The sequence below is a fragment of the Thermobia domestica genome, chromosome 6 (assembly GCF_964235325.1).
Source record: "Thermobia domestica chromosome 6, izTheDome1.hap1.1, whole genome shotgun sequence".
Taxonomy (NCBI): domain Eukaryota; kingdom Metazoa; phylum Arthropoda; class Insecta; order Zygentoma; family Lepismatidae; genus Thermobia; species Thermobia domestica.
This window is the reverse complement of record NC_137459.1, coordinates 45242361-45264670: the sequence shown is the minus strand read 5'-3', so window position 1 is coordinate 45264670 and position 22310 is coordinate 45242361. Positions and strand designations below refer to the sequence as shown.

At 34.7% G+C, this 22310-nt stretch overlaps 2 protein-coding genes across 2 annotated transcripts in view; both read left to right on the top strand.

Annotated features, from left to right (window-relative positions):
- Window positions 1-22310, top strand: part of Pka-C1 (Protein kinase, cAMP-dependent, catalytic subunit 1) — a 561997-nt gene that overhangs the window by 46527 nt on the left and 493160 nt on the right. The gene's annotated exons all lie outside the window — the stretch shown is intronic.
- LOC145687168 (uncharacterized) overlaps window positions 1-22310 on the top strand; it is a 185487-nt gene that overhangs the window by 161441 nt on the left and 1736 nt on the right. The gene's annotated exons all lie outside the window — the stretch shown is intronic.

Sequence of the window (22310 nt, the reverse complement as noted above, 5' to 3'; positions counted from 1 at the left end):
TTTTATCACAAGTTAAATTACTAAATCAAAATTGATAGATCACATAAATCTAGATGTAACATCATGGAATTGATTAGTTTACATTTTTTTTTAATATTACGTTTTACGTTCAACGTACATTTTAGAAAATAATGTGTGAAACTTGTTCGTTGTATTTATTACAAGAAAGAATGTATCCTACAAACTTACTTAGTGTGAACTGCTTTGAAATAAAATCACTTTACAAATTGAAATCTTAAGCTGTGATTCGTGGATAAAATTAATCACGCTTAAAACATGACTTTTATTTGAGTTGTTCTGTTGCATCAAAATGTCTTTATATAAATGTGGCCGGGTACTTTCGAACACGCTGAGTCCTTCTCTCTCTCTCTCTCTCTCTCTCTCTCTCTCTCTCTCTCTCTCTTGTCTCCATGAGCGGAGCTGGACGTGCGGGAGTATTGATCCGGTACTGGTTTCCCCTAAATTATTTGTGAACTTACAAAGTCACATACTCATTTCTACGCTTTTGCTTTCGCACTGAAGGAACTTTCAGGTCTTAGGTTGACAAATTACTGTTAGCTGTTGGCATTTCAGGTCTAGTTAACGTTGAATGAACGGAAAGCAAAATTAAATTCATAAATAATATATACTTTTGGTTGTTTATATCGTCTTTTGTCTTTTAGTATGACGTCAAACAAAACTATTCTGAAAGGAGCAACATTGCTGAAACAAAACTTTTTCAATATGATGATGGTTAATAAAAATGAATAATAACGAATGAATTGGTGGAATGAGGATGTGAAAAGAAACAGGAGAACACCGAGAAAACCGACGATATGATGTTATTCATCACATGACGGATCACTAGGATCGAACCAGAGACGTTTCGCATCAGATATGAGCGAGTGTATCATAGAAACGCCGTGCCTGTTTCTAAATTTGGATAATACGTATAACATTAGGCGTTTTTCCAAGGAAATTTATATATTAAAATGCTAGGTTTTTATGTTTGTCTCCAAAGATAAGTTTATATATTTGTCTCCAATCCTTTCGACAATGAGATCTCGAAAACCACAAGTGTTAGAATCATGTCGTTCTCACTGGTTGACTGTCCAGTTCTAATTTAACATTAAAAAAAAAAAAAACATGGCCGTTATTTCTTTATTATATTTTTAGAGGTACACTGGAAGTGTTGATTATTTTTAAAAAGTGAAACAGCATATCCTACAAGTTATGCATTCCGACACCACATATTTGTATATATTGGTTGTATTTTTAGGCGTTTGTTTCATAGCCAAACGATAATTAAAAACAAATGATAATCATTTCTCCAGTCTAAGTTGAATCTTTATTGTTTGAAGTGTTTTTTCCCAATGAACACCACATATCACTGACATTATAATTAATTGTGTGTGTAATGTATTTGCTTATTACATACTGCATGTGAGAAGGAAACACTGAACACTCATCAATAAGAACAGCAAATTGGAAACTCCAACCGGAAGTAGGCTCAAATTTTGCAAAGGGTGCCAGATATTGAAAAAAGTATTTCCCTTTATGGTAGCCCTTGGGGATTTTCACCAACACGTCTATCCCTTGTGCCTGTAAAGGGACACGTAGAGATGTTGTGAGGAATGACAAGGATATTCATGGTCATATGTGAATGATGCTTTGTATAGAAAGCGCAGGCTCAGCTAGTATCAATTAAATAATATGAAAACTATATTTTACTGTTAACTATTGTAAAATGACCCATATTTTGCCATCATTCTGAGGATTAAATATTCATTCTATTTTAGTAAATTGATTGATAACTATATATATATATATATATATATATATATATATATATATATATATATATATATATATATATATATATATATATATATATATATGATGTCTTCCAGAAAATCCAAAAGAAAATAGTAAAAGGTTACATAATGCATGTAGTAGTTAAAAGAAAAGATCGCCTCATTTGCGTCATGAAATTTCAGCAATTTTGCTGCGTTCAAATGTCAAAGAACATCAAAAATAGAATCAAACAGAATGAAATAGAATAGAAGAAGGAAACAACTCTTAATGGAATATTAATCAATTTCTTTCGTGTTTGATACGTTGCGTCCTACGCCGGTTGCTTCTTTTGTCGTGTAGGGGAAGGAAGATCATTGAAGAATACACAGTGTCATTATTCTTCGTGGAACTGGAAGAAATCGATTACAATGTATTGAGCGACCTCTTGTCTTTCTGTAAACGACCTCCATGGATCTTTCTGTTATGCTTTCAGAAATAATTAAAATTCAAACAAGCTGTTATGATCGTACCAAGCAAATTATTCATAGCTACAGTGTTGTTTGATTTCTGCTCTCCTCCGAAGATGACTATGAAAATTATGTCAGTAAAGAATTGATAGATACAGTACAAGAACGTGTCAATGTATTACAAAATGAAAATATGGTCAAAAAGGTTTAATGATTACCGCTCATTAACTATTTTTAGTAATGTTAGATATGTTAAACTCTCTGGATTTAGCAGCCCACGAATAAGGTCTGTATATCTTCGGACTGTGCACGTTTCACTAGTAGTGCTTTGTAAAAGCGATGACTCCATCGATTTTATTCTGGCTCTGGAGTTTAGTATCTCTTAATTGGAGTAAGCAAAAATATATTGGTGTCCCGTAACATATATTACCATTGTCAAAAGTCTGAGCACGCGATCTTTTTTTTTTTTTTAATAAAATACGTAGTATCCATACGAATCCCTCTTTGATGGACTTGTTTTCAATATAAGCATAATTGATCACATAAGGAAACGAAAATACAGTCTCATACTTCCATACTTTCATTGATACAAATTTATTGACAAAGTTTGTGTTCAACAATGTGCCGATCCTTAGCCCTGATAAGTGTTTTGCAAATTCCAAGCTTTTGTTTGATCAATTTATCCAATTTTAGGGAAGCTATGAAATTCCAACAGCCTTCAGAAACCTTCCATACATCTTCAGTATTCGTTCACATGTTCACAGACTCTCATGTGAAATTCATCCCCCAAGAGCTCGATGGGTGACAAATACTGACAAGTGAGACTGTAGTGGCTATGCCATTTTTGTGATGATGTGAGCCTCTTTGTGTTGCAAATAATTACTGCATAACATAGAGGAATGTTTGGGATTGTTATCCTGTTCTAGTACAAAGTTACGGCCTAAAATCCGCGTTCCTAATGGAATATAGTGCCTCACTTAAATGTTCTGATATATGCTTTTATCCATTATTTTGTTGATTTGAACTAACTCACCAACATGGTTGATTGCCTGTAAACCTCTCCGTGTTTTACTATAGGTATTACACATCAGGATGAAAGTGCTTTTTGGAAGGGCGGTACACGAACATCTAGCGTTGGGAACTGAAAAGTTGAAATTTAGGTTCATCAGTGTAGAGTGCCCTCTTCTATTCAGGGTATTCTATTCTTCTATTCTAGAGTTGAAATTTAGGTTCAGCGATCCAGTATTTATGTTATGGCATAATAGTACGTTTCTGTAATATTTTATGCTGAATGGAGTGGTTTCTTTACTGCAACCCTACCCCGAAGATCATAAATCTGCAGGCTTCAGACCACCGCCATATCTGTGCCAATTGAGCACAGCTCTCCTGTAATTCTTTTGCTAGTTCTTTTTCTAACACTATTCAAGTAATTCTTCAGAGACCGAAGAAATCATAGTCTGACGATGCCAGATCCCTGCTATACAGTGGATGCATTAAAACCTCCCAGCCAAAATTTGTGAATCACTCATGAATCCTTAAAGATAAAGCCGTTATGGCGTTGTAACCAGGACACACAGAACCTTCCTATTGATGAGTTTCGGCCACTATTTTTGAGTTACTAATCGTGTTCTCCCTAATTGTCGACAGTACAGATCCGATTCTACTGTTCTGCCTGACGGTAGCAGCTCGTAGTGTACGATATCCTCCCAATCTTACAAAATTCACAGCATAACCTTTCTGGGTTTCTGTGTGGGATTTGTCACGTTAGAGGTCTGCACGGGTCGGAATTTATAATGTGAGGCCCAACCCGAGTCCGAAATATGTTTTAACCTTTAGGCCCGAGCCTTCCCGAGCTCGTGTGATAATCAAATGAGGCCGAAATAACCCCGAATTACAGAAAGTTATCAACTAACCCAAAATTGTATTTTTATTTACAAAAAATAGAAGTTTAGTTTTGCAATTTAAAAGCTTACACGATTCAGAGAGAGTAACGAAAGAAGAATTTTAGGAATGATCCAAAAAATGCATCAAAAGATTGCGATCTTGGTCAATAATAAGTTTTTAGATCAGGGGCCACAAGAGTATGGAACGGCTCCTAAATGAGGTATTCGTATTTCTTTTACGGAATAAGCTCATCATACTGAGCTAAGTGATAGTTTGGGCTTGGCTATACTATATGTAGTTCTCAAAAGGGTTTCTCACTGTTTAGTGATAACTGTTTGGGTCATTGCTGATATCACATAACTGCTGATATGTCGGTCTTGATTGAATTTGGACAGAATATCATCCAGTTTTGGATCAAAAGATCCAATATATTAAAGGCAAAATTTTTCTTGTAGGCCTTACATCTGGAGAACTACATACAGTTTAGCCAAAACCCAAACAATCACTTAACTCAGTATGATATGCTTATTCCGTAAAAAAAAAAAAAAAAAAAAAAAAAAAAAAAAAAAAAAAAAAAATGCTTTAGGGGCTTTTCAAAAATGTTGTGGCCCCTGATCCAAAAATCCATCAATAGATCCAATATATTTCAATCAAAAATTTTCTTGTACGCCTTATATCTTGATAACTACATATAGTGTAGCCAAACACAAACTATAATTTAAATCAGTATGATGCGTTTATTCATAGCCGTCATAGCCGTCCTAGAGATAGCTATGGTTTATTCCGTAAAAAAAAAAAAAAAAAAAAAAAACTAGATGTAGAGGCTGTTCAAAAATTTTGTGGCCTCTGATCTAAAAACTAATTATTGGCCAAAATCGCAATCTTTTGATCCATTATTTTGTATCATTCCTAAAATTCTTGTTCTGTAATTGGTCGTCAATTGCGAAAAGCATCTTGAATATTAACATTTCCAGATCTAAAGTGATTGAACCATCTTTTGGCTTTTTTTTTTTTTTTTTTGATAACGTATCTTACCTATAAGCAGCACAAATTTTTAACAGTCCCGCACAGCATTTGCCCCCTTATTTGAACAAAATTGTAAAATGTAGTGCAGTTTCGAGAAAAGTTCACCCACCTCTTCACGGCGAGATATAAATTACGTCTGATAATAAACATTTCAAAACTATTTTGTACATCTGCTTGCTTCAATTATCAGTTTTCAAGTGCATCAAGCCTGTCTTGCTGCACCTTACATACCCTGAAATTTGGGACATTAACACCATATCGTAAACAGAAGGTACTTTCTAGACTACGTGATATTTGAATATATATATATATATATATATATATATATATATATATATATATATATATATATATATATATATATATATATATATATGCATTAATTGCAAAATCTTCGATCAGATCTTCAATCATTACTATTACCAATCATTACCATTATTATTACTTTTACTTGTGCCAAGGAGGTTAGTTTTTGGTACTTTCGACACTTAATACATACCATAGTTTAGAATTCTAAAATAATACACGTAATGAAGATTTAAAGGGGAATAATTTCATCTCAATTTTAAAATGGAAGATCTGTTAAGTCAAGCGAAACATATGGGACGAATGGATGGCTGTAATGAGGATACTAGAGCCGGGGTGTGGTTATTAAAAAAAAAGCAGTAAAAATGTAAAATTATTCTGTTGATGACGGTATGTCGCTCCGCAGGGCATAGGAGGCAATTTCACTGTCAGCTACCGGCTATCAATAAATCTTGATTTTTTATAGTCGATAAATTATGTTGGAACATAATACAAATTGATTGCTTATTTGATGATTGAGAGCACATTTGAAAGCTCAGTTTTTAAGTGCCACTTCACATCATATTATTTTATTTACTATCTTCTTAGAACAATCTAATAACATCTTAAACAATGTGAACTTTATATATGAGCGGCTTACGGGAAGACAATGTTATGTAACATTTTCTAATTTTCGAGTAAACTGAAAAAAAGTTCAACATTTTCATGCAATGCAATGACACATACCAAACAAGATTTTTCTGCCATCTACAGATTCATTTCCGAAGTTAAAATACGTACATACTGTTCTGTGGTCCAATCCCAACTCATTCCATTTAATAACTTAATTTCACCTGAAGTGGTGATTACCATTGTCCTTTCCTGAGCCGCTCATATAGCGGGTGTACCCGACTATCCGTGCCAGGCATTGTTCTCGGCTCGTGGTGCACGTACACTCTTCAAAAAAAAAAAAAAAAAAAAAAAAATCCGTTACCAAATCGTATGTGAGGAATCAAATGGTGATGCTTCCATATCCAGTGGCGTGGCGAGAATACTTTCACGAAGGTCAACTGGAAAATGTAAAATAGAAAATGATATCAATTGCTATTATTGTGGAATTATTATTGAAACATAAAAAAAGCTTTACAGAAAAAAAAACACTTTTCGTTAGCCCTACTATTTGGCATCTACGTCTGTTACCGGTATTCGTTGTTGAAATGCTACTACAGAACAACAGTTTTCGTTTGCCCCAAATGACCCCAAAACAACTGGACTAGAAAATAAAAATAAAAACGCTTTTGATACCAGATAGCACACGCTCTATCAAATGTACTCTTTACTATTTGAAAACTCGTTACAGCATTTAGATCAAACTTTACGACATATCTCGTGTATGTATCAACAAACGGAAGCAACATTACGGGCAGTACGTAGTTTAAATTCCAGGGTCGGAACCTATTTAAAACAGAAAAACAGAGAAAAAACACTATTTGATTTTAAATCAAGCTACGTATGAAACAATTTTGGATGTAAAGTTTCAGTAATAAATTACCCAGATAAACCTAAAATTTCAAACTTATAATATTACTGACTCCCGGACTTCTTAACTCAAAATCATGTGTGTGAATATTTTAATAAAAATTACTTTCCGGAACTCATTGCACAAATAATTGTTCAAGTATAGTACAAATAAACAAGCTAGAGATTAATAAATAAAGTCAATATCGTGAACTGAAAGTTCTGCATATTCTCATTAATATATTGTACTTGTTCTAAAAAAGAAAAACTCACAATAAATGTTCAAAGTATCGTCCAGTACCTGCGATGCACATGCGAGTGCGTACCGGGACATTGTTGACTGCATTAACAGTTTATTTGCACTTAGTCCATGGTAGACATTACGGATCCCCTCCATTATGTCCTCCCTTATAGTAGGACGCTCTTAGTAAACCAAATCTTTTACACGTCTCCAAAAGAAACAAAAATGAGCAAAGTCAGGTCCGGAGAACGAACTTGCCATGAAACCGGGCCGCTTCTTCCGACCTATCTGTTTGGGAATAAACGAGCAACATTTTTTTTCTGGCCACTCTCACAAAATGATCGTCTGGTTGTAGCATTCTACAACAGGGCATCCGTCTTGTTTTAGCCACATCATTTCACAAGTTCGAGATGAGACAACTTCCAAGAGCTCACAATGTACACCTGACAAGAAGTTAGTTTACCCTACCCTTGTTAAAATACGTTCGAGAAAGTAGAGGCCAATTATTTGGACTCCTACTATACCACACTAATCATTCAGACTCCAGATATGTTGATTCGTATAAAAATGAAGGGTTATTCCTCCTTAATTCAAATCAGGATCAACAGCAATGTCTACATTTTCTTGACTTCGATACCTACAGGAGCATATACGTCTGACTCCGGCCGCATTTACTTCCAGGTTTCCGGAGTTACCCAATTTACAGAGGCTGGGCAAATCTCTTAATCTCTTTTCTCAAACAGAGTATAGCAGAAATTAACCCGCCTCCGCCGAAGATATAACCTGTGTCATTCAGATGGAAATTGAACGCCTATCGATGACGCCACCGTATCTGAGCACAACATTCAAGAAAGACTCGTATCTGAGCACAATATTCAAGCAAAATTGGTGTCCGAGCACAAGAAAGGTCAGTATCGGAAAGCATACTTCAAACTAAAATCGTATTAGAGCGCAAACTTTAAGAAAGATTCGTGTCTGGCGTGAGCACAAATTCGAGAAAAATAATATTCGTATCGGAGTACATAATTCAAGAAAGATTCGTACCGGAATACCGAATTCAAGAACGATTCATATCGAATCACCGAATGCAAGAAAAATTCGTATTGGAGGACAGAATCCAAGAAATAAATTGTATCGGAGCACTAAATTCAAGGAAAATTTGTATATGCGCACATAATTCAAGAAAAAAATAGTATAGACGCATGCAATTCAACAGATTCGTATCTGATTGTGAGCATCGGATTTAAGAAGTAACTTATTCTAATCTGAACATATAATAAAATAAAGATTCATATCTGAGCACAGAATTCATGAAAGATTTCTATCTCAGCACTGAATTCGAGAAATTTTTGTATTTGAGCTCAGAGCACATGAATGTTAATACTACTCTATTTTTTCCAATAGAATTTCCGAATATCCCAGCAGGACACAAGTGCTTAGAAACATACAATATAACTGGACAGAAATATCTCTAAGAAAATCTTAATTGAATAAGTGTCGTTAAAATTTATTTATCCAGTGGCGTTCGCAAAGGGAGCTTCTGGCATTTAAGCCCCGCTCAAAAAGCTATAAAAAAATTCGTACACATCTACCATATTGAAATGCGTAAGTCCTGAAACGATATGATCGCGGGAGCTTTGAATCCCCCTTCAAAATATTCTGTGTATACCTGCTTTTAACTACCTTGTAATGATCAAATAATTAGATAATGCCCATATTAATTATTCTTGAAATTTAGAAAGTCCGTGCCATATAATACTTTAGTATAAACAGGGAAAATAAACACAGTACATAAAGTGTTTGCTTTATTGAAAAAAAAAAAATATTTTAAAGATGTTCGTCTTTCATATTTGCAGAGTGCATTAGAGTAAATATTATGTATGTCTGCCTGCTTAACTTCTATAATAATAATAATAATAATAATAATAATAATAATAATAATAATAATAATAATAATAATAATAATAATAATAATAATAATAATAATAATAATAATAATAAATACGATTGAGAAGCATGGTCCCTTAGTTTAAGGGAAGCATGCAGACTGATTCTTTTTTTTTTAGAAATAAGTCTTAAAATAAATATTAGGACCCAAGAGGGACGGGAATGGAAAATAGGGAATGGTGGAAACTTCATAACGAAAATCTGCAAAATTTATACGGTTTCCCTAACAATATTACTGTCATTAAGTTTAGGATGTTCAGGTGTGTAGTTCCTGTAGCCAGAATGGAAGAGACTAAGAAGGGTTTAAAATGTTCCATAGAAACTCAATTGCAAAAAAAAAAAAAAAAAAAAAAAAAAAAAAAAAAAAACCAGCATTAGGGTGACCTAGGCGGAGACGAAAGGACAATATTAAGATAAATCTTGCATAATTAGGAATACGAAGTGAAAACTGGATTCAGTTGTCCAAGGACTAAAGTCAATGGAGATCTGTTGTGAATGCAGCATTGAATCTCTGGGTTCCATAGGCCATTATCATTATCACCTCTGTGCATTTCAAGTTAAGAATTCAGTATGCAGCTAGAAAAGTAAAGGTATATCAAATATTTGCACAAATACGAATCTGTAATGAGTAGCTATTAGTATCCAGAGTTGTCACATTTTTTTAAAGAATATAAGAATTAAGCAGATCTGATTAAATAAATGGTCTTGTTGAAAAAAAAAAAAAAACTGGAAACTCTAGTCTATAAAAGAAAATCTACCATGTTTAGCAATACCATTGCATAGTATATCTTAAGAAAATGTCGATGCGCACTCAGTGCATAAAGATATTTGTGTATATAACAGAAACGTTTAAAATTAAGACCTTTTAGGCCTCGGAAAGCAGCTTAGTTTTAAGAGGCGACTTTTGTATTATGTAGGCCAAGCATGTATATCTCTCTCCCTCTGTCTCTTTGTTTTCTTACTGAGAATCTTGTAGACTGGTAGGCGTTTAGTCGGAGGGGAGTGTGGAATGTATAATAAGTATACACGGGAAATTCGTCACGTCTCCATATTAGCCGCTCAAAGTTTCACTATGGTAAGTGAGTAGGTAGGTCTTCTCAGCTACTTAATGTCGTTGAGTTCAAATATTAATAAATTGTTGAATATGATGCAAGTGTCGACAATAATCCCTTTCCCTTTCATTCATAACCAAATGGAGACTGGTGATTTTGGAAGGTGATTGTGAAAGCTGTTTCAAATATATTAATAGAGGAATTTCCCATAACATTCCAGCCAATGAGATAGGCATTCCTTCTACTTTAGATTAATAATAATAATAATAATAATAATAATAATAATAATAACAATAATAATAATAATAATAATAATAATAATAATAATAATAATAATAATAATAATAATAATAATAATAATAATAATAGCAGCTAGCTGAACCTACACTCTCTACACAGCGCGTCATTCACATGTGCACCTGAATCTCTTCGTCATTCCTCACATGAAAGACGTCTTGATAAAAATCGGCAAGGGGTACCTTAAAGGGGAGATTTTTTTGGATTTTTTTCTTTTAATATCTCGCACCGTTTGCAAGATTTGAACCTACTTCCGGTTGGAGTTTCTAATTGAAGAGTTCGGGGGAAAATAATGATAACCCTCACTCCAAAACCTAGTAAATTTTAGAAAAACAGTGATAACTCTCATGTGAGCTGAATTGTCGAAAGAGTTCAAGTTTGAAACAGCAGCATATTCAGTATGCTATTTCTTTTCATATTTTGAATTGTTTCTGTAATTCAGTTCACATGAGTATTATTATTGTTTCTCTGTAACCAACTCACGCAGTTTTGAGAGTTATCATTGTTCTCCCCCGAACTCATCAATTCATGTACGATCAGTATTTTCTTTCTTCCTGCATGCAGTACGTAATAAGCAAATATATTACTTACACAGTTAATTATAATGTCAGTGATATGTGGTGTTCATTGGGCAAAACACTTGAAACAATAAAGATTCATCTTGGAATGGATAAATGGTTATCCTTCTCTTTCATTATCATTTGGATATGAAACAAACACCTGAGAGATATACAACCCACGTATACAATGTTGTTATGTTGGGATATACAACTCTTAGGATATGATTTTTTTTTTTTTTTACAAATTTCAACACTTCCAGTGTACCCCTAAAAGATACAATAAAGAAATAACAGCCATGTTTATATATGCATATATATATATATATATATATATATATATATATATATATATATTCAATTCGAACTAAACAATCTACACAAAATTTGGAATCGACCGGGGGAAAGCACGTTTCTAGCACTTGTGGTTTTCGAGATCTCATTGTCGAAAGGATTGGAAACAAATATCCAATAAACCAAGCATTTTCGTATATCTATCTATTAAAAGGCTACAACAGCAATGGAAACGCTTTTTTTAAGGATGCGGGAAAAGGGTTAACTTCATAATTCTTTATTCATTAATGTATTTTTTAGGAGTAAAGAGACCTCTACTCCCAGACATTAGAGGGTTGCGCCTTCTCTTTGGCATAGATTCTTAAATGATTTCTATTGATGATAAGATAAATGAAGATGAGCTAAGTGCATAAGGATTAGTAATCATATAATAAATCACAATTTATATTGAATAATAATATAAAGTTGAGTGCAGATATATGATTGAGGTGCTAAGATGCTACTAGGAATTCGAATACATAATAAAAAGAATAAAGAACAATGATGATTATGATGAATGAGGTGAAGTGCTAACACGTCACAAACAGAGTTTGATTAGTGAGACAGAGGCAGAGTTAAATCTTTTGTCCCGGGGCGACTCGGGACTAATGAACACATTGGGAAGCCCTTGTTAATGGTGAGGATCTAGTGCTAAGATGGAAAAAGATGCGGAATTTGATGATCAATGACATATATATCATATATTTCCCTTTCAGTCACGGGAAGGTGTTCGTGTTTCACATATAGAGATACGAAAATATTTAGAGGTGAGTTTTTGTATCGATAGGCTGCGTCGGTAAGAGTATCAGTGTGGAGAATGTCCACGAATAGTTGATGATCTATTCGGATACGAGAGCTGATGTATTTCAGGCGAAGTTGTGCAAGATTCTCGGTGGATCTTTATAAAGCCTATATATTCATATGTGAGCCACGTTGGGTATGGAAGTTTAATTCGATACGCCAGTCGAATAGCATGTCGTTCCAGTATGCTGAGTTTTTCATAGAAAGAAACATAAGCATTGTACCAAGCGGTATGTCCAAATGTAAGGATCGGACGGAGAAATGCTTTATATGTATGATGCAAAACATCGGCTTTTAGTCCCCAAGATGCTCCTGTGAGACGACGCAAAAGATTTAATCTAAGATTGGCATTGTCCATTAGTTTTTTTCAAGTGAGCATTCCAGCTGAGCTTCGAATCGAAAACCACGCTTAGATAGGTAGCAGTGGTGGAAAGGCGTACATGATACCCATCAACAGTTAGTTGTAAGAGAGTTGGGTTTCTACGGATTTTGGAACGACGCTTAGGCGGTAGAAATACCAGAGCTTGCGTTTTCTCGGAGTTGATCGTTAATTGCCATTTGTAGCACCACTTGACGAAATTATCGATTGTTGATTTTAAAACAATGTTAAGCTGATTGACAGTTTTCCTGAGAGCAAGAAAAGCTGTGTCGTCAGCAGATTGAAAAGTAAACACATTGTATCATACAGAAAGGATATCGGAAGTATACAGTATATATAGTAAAGGACTTTTTTAAGAAATGAAATGAAATGAAATCTTTGAGTTCTACGTCTCACGGTAATGCCGGTTAGGCTAAAGGAGACGGTGATGATGAGCAATGAATCAAATGGAGGAATGAAGAAAGTGGGAGGAAACGGGAGAACCCCGATAAAACCCACGCACACGGTATTTGTCCACCACAAAGTTCACTTCGCGGGGGCTGGGATCGAACACGGGACCCCAAGCACCAGAGGTGAACGCTCTACCACTGAGCCACCGCGGCTCCCAGGACTTTTTTTAGAAGCTAGCCAAAGGCTAGCACCCTGTTACAGGGTTACACCCTCTTTTAGGTAAGGGAAAGCGGAACAATTATTGGATCAAGGATAATGGTTGGTCTAAGAGATGGTATAAAGCAGAAAAGCTTTATTTAAACATATCAACAAAAACAGAGGACTTAAGGGCGTTTTCGGCCTTAACATGTCGGATGGAACAGGAAAAGAAAACAAAGAAACAAACAAACAAAATAAATATAATAGATGCTGTAATAGATACACATAATCAGAATATTACAGAACATACATATTGAGAAGGAAACAAAGTATTATTCATATTTTCAAGGAAGGTTGTTCGATGAAACGCGAGTGATAATGATGTGAAAATAATGCTAGCGGCATATGTTTATATATGAATAAAGGTTTGGATATAGGAATAAGTCTTGTGACTATGGAGAAGAGGATAGTAAAGGACTGAGAGCTCCAATCTCTAACTTTGAATTTCAAAACTTTTATTTACGGTTATTTGTGATCTAACGTTTCACAAAGACAAATATTTTAAAGTGTGTGTATTTTAAATAAACTATTTAAATACATCCTTTTATATAAAGTTTATGTTTTAAAATTAATGTTCAAAGTCTTTTTATTTTAATAAGCCTTCTTCAAAATCAATGCAAATGAATTGTGCTTTCATCTTTGGAGTTCTTTTAAATTATATGTCTGTGTACGTTTATATGTTTGTGGCCAATCCTTTCGACAATGAGATCTCGGAAACTACAGGCTCTAGAAAGATGACGTTTTGACGGATCGATTGTAAATTTTGCGTAAATTGTCCAGTTCTAATTGAATATTAAAAAAAAAAACATGGCCATTATTTCTTTATTACATTTTTAAGGGTACACTGCACTGAGAAAAAAAATTGTAGGTGGCGTACTTAAAAAGATAGGTTACATGCGTAATTCCTGTAGTTTTTGGACTTAACGTACAACAGACGTATAACTGAAACCGCATGTTTTATAATACTTTCCGTATAAGTGTTCCATTTATACGTACTTTCCATATGAAACAATACAGGCGGTCAGGATCTCTCATACAAATGGATGTATATAACATATAGCTGGCGAAGGTAACATAAGTATAAGCATGTGATATACGGAAAACTGTTAGATGCCATACATCCTGCAACGGCATGATATAACATCTAAGGGCAGTGCCTATATTGCATACGGATAACGTATGCTCCGTACTGATTTCTATAGTAAGCAAGAGGATACCGTATGTTTGTACAATATACCGCTGTCCGGAGAACGGATTTTTCTCTGTGTGGAAGTGTTGAAATTAAAAAAAAACTAAAGCATCATATCCTATGAGTTATACATTGCAATACCACATTGTTGTGTATATGGGTTGCATATATCTAAGGTGGTTGTTTCATGGCCAAATAATAATGAAAAAGGAAGGATAACCATTTCACCAGTCTAAGATGAATCTTTATTTTTGGAGTGTTTCGCCCAATGAACACCATATATAACTGACATTATAATTAATTGTGTATGTACTGTATTTGCTTATTACATACTGCATGCAAGAAGAAAGTAAACACTGATCATACACAAAATTAGAAACTCCAACCGGAAGTACGCTCAAATCTTGCAAACGGTACGAGATATTGAAAAAGTAATTCACAAAATCTCCCCTTTATAGTATCGCTTGCCAATTTTTGTCAAGACGTCTTTCACTTGTGTCTGTAAAGAGACATGTACAGATGTGAGGAATAACAAGGAGATTCATGCTCATATGTGAATGATGCGCTGTGTAGAGAGCGCAGGTTCAGCTAGTAGATAATAATAATAATAATAATAATAATAATAATAATAATAATAATAATAATAATAATAATAATAATAATAATAATAATAATAATAATAATAATAATAACATTTCAAATAATTGAAGCTCTGTGACTATATCTATGAAGTTGATAAAATACCAAACTAGTTAAATACATGTTTTTTTTTCTAAATTAAAAAAATAATAATAATTTTCCAGTTTCCTAGGTGTAACTACCGGTTACTTTGTTTAAATGTATTAAAGATTTTAGAAAAGAATCTATTAGTAAGGTCCAAAAAGGATAAGATAGCAGCTCAGTCATAACCTGATTAATTTGCCGCATTGAAAGAGTTACAGCGCCAGGCAAATTAATGATGTAATGAAGCTTGTGTATGGTGTTGATTGCTTATTCTATGACATTGTTGTAATGTGGAAAAGAAATTCCCAAACATATCACACGTTCCTTACAGATGAGCCGAGCCACGGCCTGGACGTCCATCAATCACAGCCGCGGCTGCAACAGTGACGGGAATCGAAGAGCTGATCCTGGATGTCCATCAAATAACCGTCGATACGTCATCCAGCAAAGTGAACTCAATTATGGTACTGTGCGGAAAATAATTTGTGAAGAATTACACATGTCTTAAGTGTCAGCATGATGTGTTCAGCCTTTTCTGACTCCTCTTCAAAGATGAATAAGGTGTGATATGTCGAGTCACTTGCCGGTGTGATATATCGAGTCTTTTGGAGTAAGATGAGGATGATTTTTTGCCCATCTGATAACTATAGAGAAATGTTAGGTCCATCTGTATCATCCTGACACAAAAGAGATGAGCAAGGGCTGGAAGCACTCGTCCTTACCTCCTCCCTAAAAACAAAGGTGCAAAAGATTGCAGGTAAGATCATGCTCTCGGTTTCTTGGGACTGTTGTTGGAACATCGTTACACACTACCTTCAGAAGGGTGGCACTATCACTGGCACATGCTAGTGCTCAATCCTGGGGAAGTTACGAATGCTGCTAAGCGAAAATGTCGCGGTATGCTCACCAAACGGATCCTCTCCTTCTAGACAACCATTTATGCATTGCAAACAGCGTCAGAGGAATCTATTAGATCTAGCTTTGAAATATTGTAGCACCCGCCCAATCCTTTTTTATCTAGCAGCAGGCAACTTCTTCCTGCTCTCACAGATGAAAAAACCCACTTCGGGGTTGACATTTTGACAACAAAGATGACGTCCTAATGAAGGTGGAACAACAATTTTCCAAGCGATTTGCAGAACTCTACAACGGCGACCTTCGACAGGTCAAAAATCGGTGGGGAAAATGTGTGACTTTGCACCTAGACTATGCAGAGAAGTTTTAAGAAGTGACATAAAAGTCAACACTCTGTCCTTATTAGTTCATTGTGGTAATTAAAACTTTCCTATACTTCCTCGTAAGACTCATACATAATAAATGCTTTGAAAGGTCTGATGGTATTGCATTCTTTCTGTTTGTATATTTATAACACCCGCAAAAACTTCCTAATAATTACCTCTGTAGGTGAAATCAAATAGCAAACGCGATATATGACAACTATCGTAAAACTCAGCGTAAAATGTTCATTCCGCGGACGACGGAAACTGGAACAACGCCTAAGGAAATTACATGAAAAGAAACAAGTGTTTAATTAAAAGAAAAAAAGTGAAGTAACATACCTTCAGGATCCGTTTATTTTGTTTTTATGACAGCATATAAACGTTATAGGTGCTATGCAAATTTAACACGCAATGGAAATGATTGGTTTATTTTCGCAAATTTACATCTGATGAGTTAATTATGTGACGCAAGACAAGAAAATGTAAAACTTAAAATCTGCAAAGGTGAAATTCTTAACAATTCTCAAGAAATACTTTGGACGCTGGGTGTTTTGTTGTAATAGTATACTCGTATCGATGATCTAACATTCTCCTAAGTTTCTTTTTTTTTCTTTTTCTTTTTCTTTTTTTCTTTTCTTTTTTGATAAATCATTGCTTTCTGAGGAGAAGGAAAATATTTATATTTTTGATTCAATTGTACTATATAAATAAAAATAAAATAGTTTTCTAATGGATATCTATTGCATTAAAAAAAAGAAGTGCTAGAAGCAGTATATTAGCTGATTATCAAAATATAGAAGTGTTAATAGCAGGATATCGAAATATGAATACAAATAACGATCAAAAAATTGAAAATATCAAAAACTGAAAAGTGTCAAAATATACATTACATAGTAATACTGCGTAGTTGTATACATGGATTGTATATCTCTCAGGCGTTTGTTTCATGGCCAAGTGATAATGAAAAACGAAGGATAACCATTTCTACAGTCTAAGATGAATCTTTATTGTTTGGAGTGCTTTTTCCGATGAACACCATATATCACTGACATTAAAATTAATTGTGTATGTAATGTATTTGCTTATTACCTACTGCATGCAAGAAGAAAGAAAACACTGATCATACATGAACTAGAAACTCCAGACAGAAGTTGGCTCAAATCTTGCAAACGGTACGAGATATTGAAAAAGTAATCTCAAAAATCTCCCCTTTATAGTACACCTTGCCGATTTTTATCAAGACATTTTTCACTTGTGTTTGTAAAGGGACATGCACAGATGTTTTGAGGAATGACAAGGAGATCCATGCTCATATGTGAACAATGTGCTGTGTAGAAAGAACCAGGTTCAGGTAGTTTTCGTTTTAAAAAGCATTAGGTACATTATATATATATATATTTAACATACGTAGATGAGTTTAACATGGCTTGACAAGTATGACGTGTTATAAATCTAAGTTTAAATTAAAAGCTTTAAGAATTGGTGTCGTTATTATTTTATGACGTGTGATTTTCTGTGTTCATGCAGTCGACTTAGATAAAATATCACACAGTAGTTAAAATTTTGCTATGGCTGAAGCATTTTTGTCTCATTTCTTTCTCGTGGTGAAACTGCCTGAATTCAGGAAAACACGGAAATGAAGAAACGAATGTGACGAATTTATTAATGTTCTTAATTGAATTTAGCATGATATATTGTTTATTTTCATGAGCTTAATGACTCGTTGCGAAAACGAAAGAGTTTGTTTCGTTAAAGCGATTCTATTGTTACAACCTTTTGAAACCCCACATATATTGGCTATAAAATGACAACTGTTATTAGCAGCATATGGCAAACACTCAATGAGACTTAATTAATATACCTGTAAAGATTATTTTTGTAAAAAACTATTTTTATACATACAGAGCTGAAACTGTGTGACTAAATTATTTATTTGAGTGAATTTCTGGTTATCATGAGTTGATTACTAGTTGTGCTCATAATCTATACAATACAACATTATAGATAACATGTCATAGTGGTTTGAAACACCTTCAAACATTATATAGTTTATTTTTTAATCAATGTTATTATTACCTATTTTATTTTTACTAAATTTACTTCAATATATATAAACGAGATACAGGGTGTTCAAATGTCAAATACCTCCTATGACTTACTATGGGAAAGTGAATGGAAATGTTCAATATTACAGGAATAATGCAATCAAGTGGAATTATTCCTGTGCAAATATATCTAAACTAACATGGAGAATGAAACTAATCAACATTTGAGGTTATTGTGTTGTCAGCGTTGCCAACCTGGTACAAAGTTTTACGTCTTCAAATAGTACATAGGAAAATAGTACAATATATATAATTTGTTTGATATCTGAATAGTTGGGGCTCCCTCGTGGCTAAGCGGTTAGCGTACGCAACTTTGGCATTGGAGACGCGGGTTTGTTTACCGGTGGGAGCTCGTGTGGTCCGGATTCCGCATTAAGCTGTAGGTTCACGACTCACTTCAATGCAGTTCAACTAACAAGTCTTTGGATAGTTCATTTTTGTGGTACGGACTGGACAGTACAAATATGTTTGCATCATTAAGGTTTCTGATTTTCAACGTAGGATCCTGCACTAATTGTGCAAATGATTAATCAGAGTAAATTCACAGAGTATGACTAATGCTTTGTATGTGTGAGAGAGTGTGTGTGTGTGCTCGGAAATTTCCGAGTTTCAATTCAGTGGTAGGCAGGCCTTGCTATTTAGATATGCTTGAACTACTGAATGTTACATTTGTACGTTGTTAATGGAAACACTAAAGCAATATCAAATCTAAAAGCATAAAAATATCCCATCATACTGGCAAATTTTACACTCGACATTTGTAAATGAAGAGTCCGTGGGAAGAACGGTGAAAGCCCAATTTTAACAATTTTATTTTTTTGGCTTCAATCGGTAGAGGGTAGCATGAGGTCTCTGAACGTATATTTATTTGTTATATATATATTTTTTTAAAAAAAGCTTTGAGAGCTAAGTAAAATATGTTTCAAAATGTAGGCTATGCAACCTATTTCCAGATGAAACTGCGAGACGTTAAACGTACGAAAAACTTCTAGTTTTACATACCCCAACTTTTGGTTAATGGAGATGGATTATTCATGAAAGTGAACGATAATGAAAGGATTATTCGAGCAATAATGTAAGAGGAAACGGATAACCCCGAGAAAACCCACGAGCATTATGTTGTTCACCACAAATTCACTTGAGCTGAGGTCAAACCAGTGATCCTTCTCTCCAGAACCGACCGATCTCGATCAAATTTACAACATAGGTGAGGTTCCGTCTTGTGATTGTTTTTTATTATTTCACTTTGACGGTGAAGCGTAGGGGATATATATATATATATATATATATATATATATATATATATATATATATATATATATATATATATATATATATATATATATATATATATATATATATAATATATATATGAAAGTGACTTAATAACTCTTGAACATTCGATCGATCTCGATCAGATTTTCAACATAGATGAGGTTCGCCCATGAGATTTTTCTCATTTAATTTTGACGGTGAAACTTAGGGAAGGGGAAGATATCTATAAAAAGTGATCGATATTAGTGTTGAATCCACAGCTTTCGGGGTCTCTGAAATGAACAATGACACTTCCGATGCCTGTTAAGTAAAAATCCAGCCATGGAACTTGCTTCTCACACGGCCAACTTTATATGGCAATGTCTTGAGTTGGAAATTCCGAAATTTTATATGTTTTGGTTGAATGCAAGACAAAATACTTGGTCCATCAGGGAGAGCTTCAGCAATAGTACCAAGTGACTAACGGAAAATGCCACTATTTTTTTTCTTATTTTAGCCCAGCGAAGCAAGTAATCGACGCTAGTACTTAATATTAAAGGAATAAAAGGAACAGAGGGCAAGAGAAAGCTGGAATGCATTAGGTCAGATTTTGTGTGTGTGTTTGTGTGTATGCATGTGTGATAAAATATCGTTCTGTAGGATATCTCGAGAAAATATCTTTTTCGCCAGTATTCTATTTGTCCTTCTAAAATCTTTGACTTGGAAATGGGAGCATAGTCAAGGTCAAGGTCAATGTGTAAATGACGGGTTGATAATAGAATATTGAGTCCCGAAACTACTCAAAGTTCCTTACCTCATATATGTGTTAGTAATAACATCATGAAGTTAGTCCAGGCGTTGTAATAAGCATGATGCGGAGACCGAGGCCGACTCATGTAGAGCATGACAAGGTCCTTGACGATGACCGATTTTTAAAACAGAAGGATTCAGTGGAGTAGCACGATTGGGTGAGTTAAATGAGAGTAGGCCTACCTAGTCAGGATTGGTGCTCTAAGTAGCCAATCAGCACTGGAAGAAATAGCCCTCATAAAGGTTGTGGTCCTGAATGCATGGTTTAGATTGTTTGTTTTTTTTAATCGGTGATGAAAACAGCAGTCATTAAATCAAAAATAAGATAAATTTTTGTGAGAGAATCTTCTGCTGCTCGTATTTGCGGAAGTCTACTCCTTAGAGTTTGAAGAAACTGCGATAGTCTTAGTTCTTTGAATATTTCTAGTAGTTCTTTGAAGAGAGAGTTTGAAACATCTGATGATTCTGAAGATGACGGTGACGATGTGCTGGAACTGGTCGTCGTGGCATAAGTTGAACCGGAGATAGGTTTACTGGTAGAATTAGACAATAGATCAGATGATGAGTCTTGTGGTAATGACGGAAAGTCTTCTTTGCATGGAATTTTCTGTAAAGTAGATCGTTTGGTGAGTATTTTGGAGATAGTTGGGCATCTTGGAGAGTTGACTGAGTGCCCCCTCCGCAATTTACGAAAGTCACTGTTTCATCTCGGGTGGTGCGAGTGCACTGGTAGGTAGCATGATTGCAGGCGCATTTAAGACATCTTGCATTCGAATGACAGGATGACTGAGTATGACCAAGTCTCTGGCATCGATAGCACTGTATATACGGTCGAGCTCTATATAGTTCAATCTTAATTTTGTAGAATTCCAGGAGGTATGTTAGTTGAGTGATATCCGCTGCTGGTAGTGTCTTCTTTAAAGTGGTTAAAAGTAAGGGCAGGAGTTGACCTGCGCGGCCCTTCATTTGGCTGACGGCAAGAACCGGATAGTCTCTCATTGAGGAGATCTGTTTTAATGTTATTGACCTGGGTGTCAATTGATAGTTGACGTATAGGAGCATAGTGGTAAAGTACTCACCTTATATGCAATGGGTGCCTGGTGCGATCCCGTGCCATGTGATTTTGTGGTAGACAATACTGCGTCTGTGGGTTTTCTTGGGATTACCCCGTTTCGTGTCACACTCTCAATCCACCAATGTTTCCGTAATATTTCCCATTTACTAACCATCCATTTCCTATAGGCTAAAGAGCGTAAAAGTGTATACTGATAAGTTTCAGAACAAGTATTGATAGCGAAGTTACACACATAGCATTTATCTTAATGCACCCTGGTAACTTTTAAACTGACATACATAAAAGCTATGAAATTTTGTAACGTGCAAATATCAGCAAGAGGACATTGTTTGACTACTCTGTGTTACCACCAGATTATCTGTGTTGCCAACCGAACTTACTTTTAATGACATTACACCACATTTTTGCACATTTAAAATCTACATGTTGAAACGGAAACTTAAAATATCAGACTTGTTATACGATGTTTCAATCTAAGAACGCTGAAGTATCACAAACACCTAAATGTTGGTACTCTCTGTAGTACGAACAACGCAAGTGATGCGGTCAGGGCAATGCACATTCAAAGTATTTTAGAGTCAAATACAATGGTCATGATACGTTGGATTTAGGACGAATAGTAACAAAGATACAAGGGTATCTATTGAAGCTTTCCTGGCGACGTATTGTGAACAGGTCTTCTCGGGCTAGCAGCCAGGTAAATACTGTTATATCTTGCGACGTTTC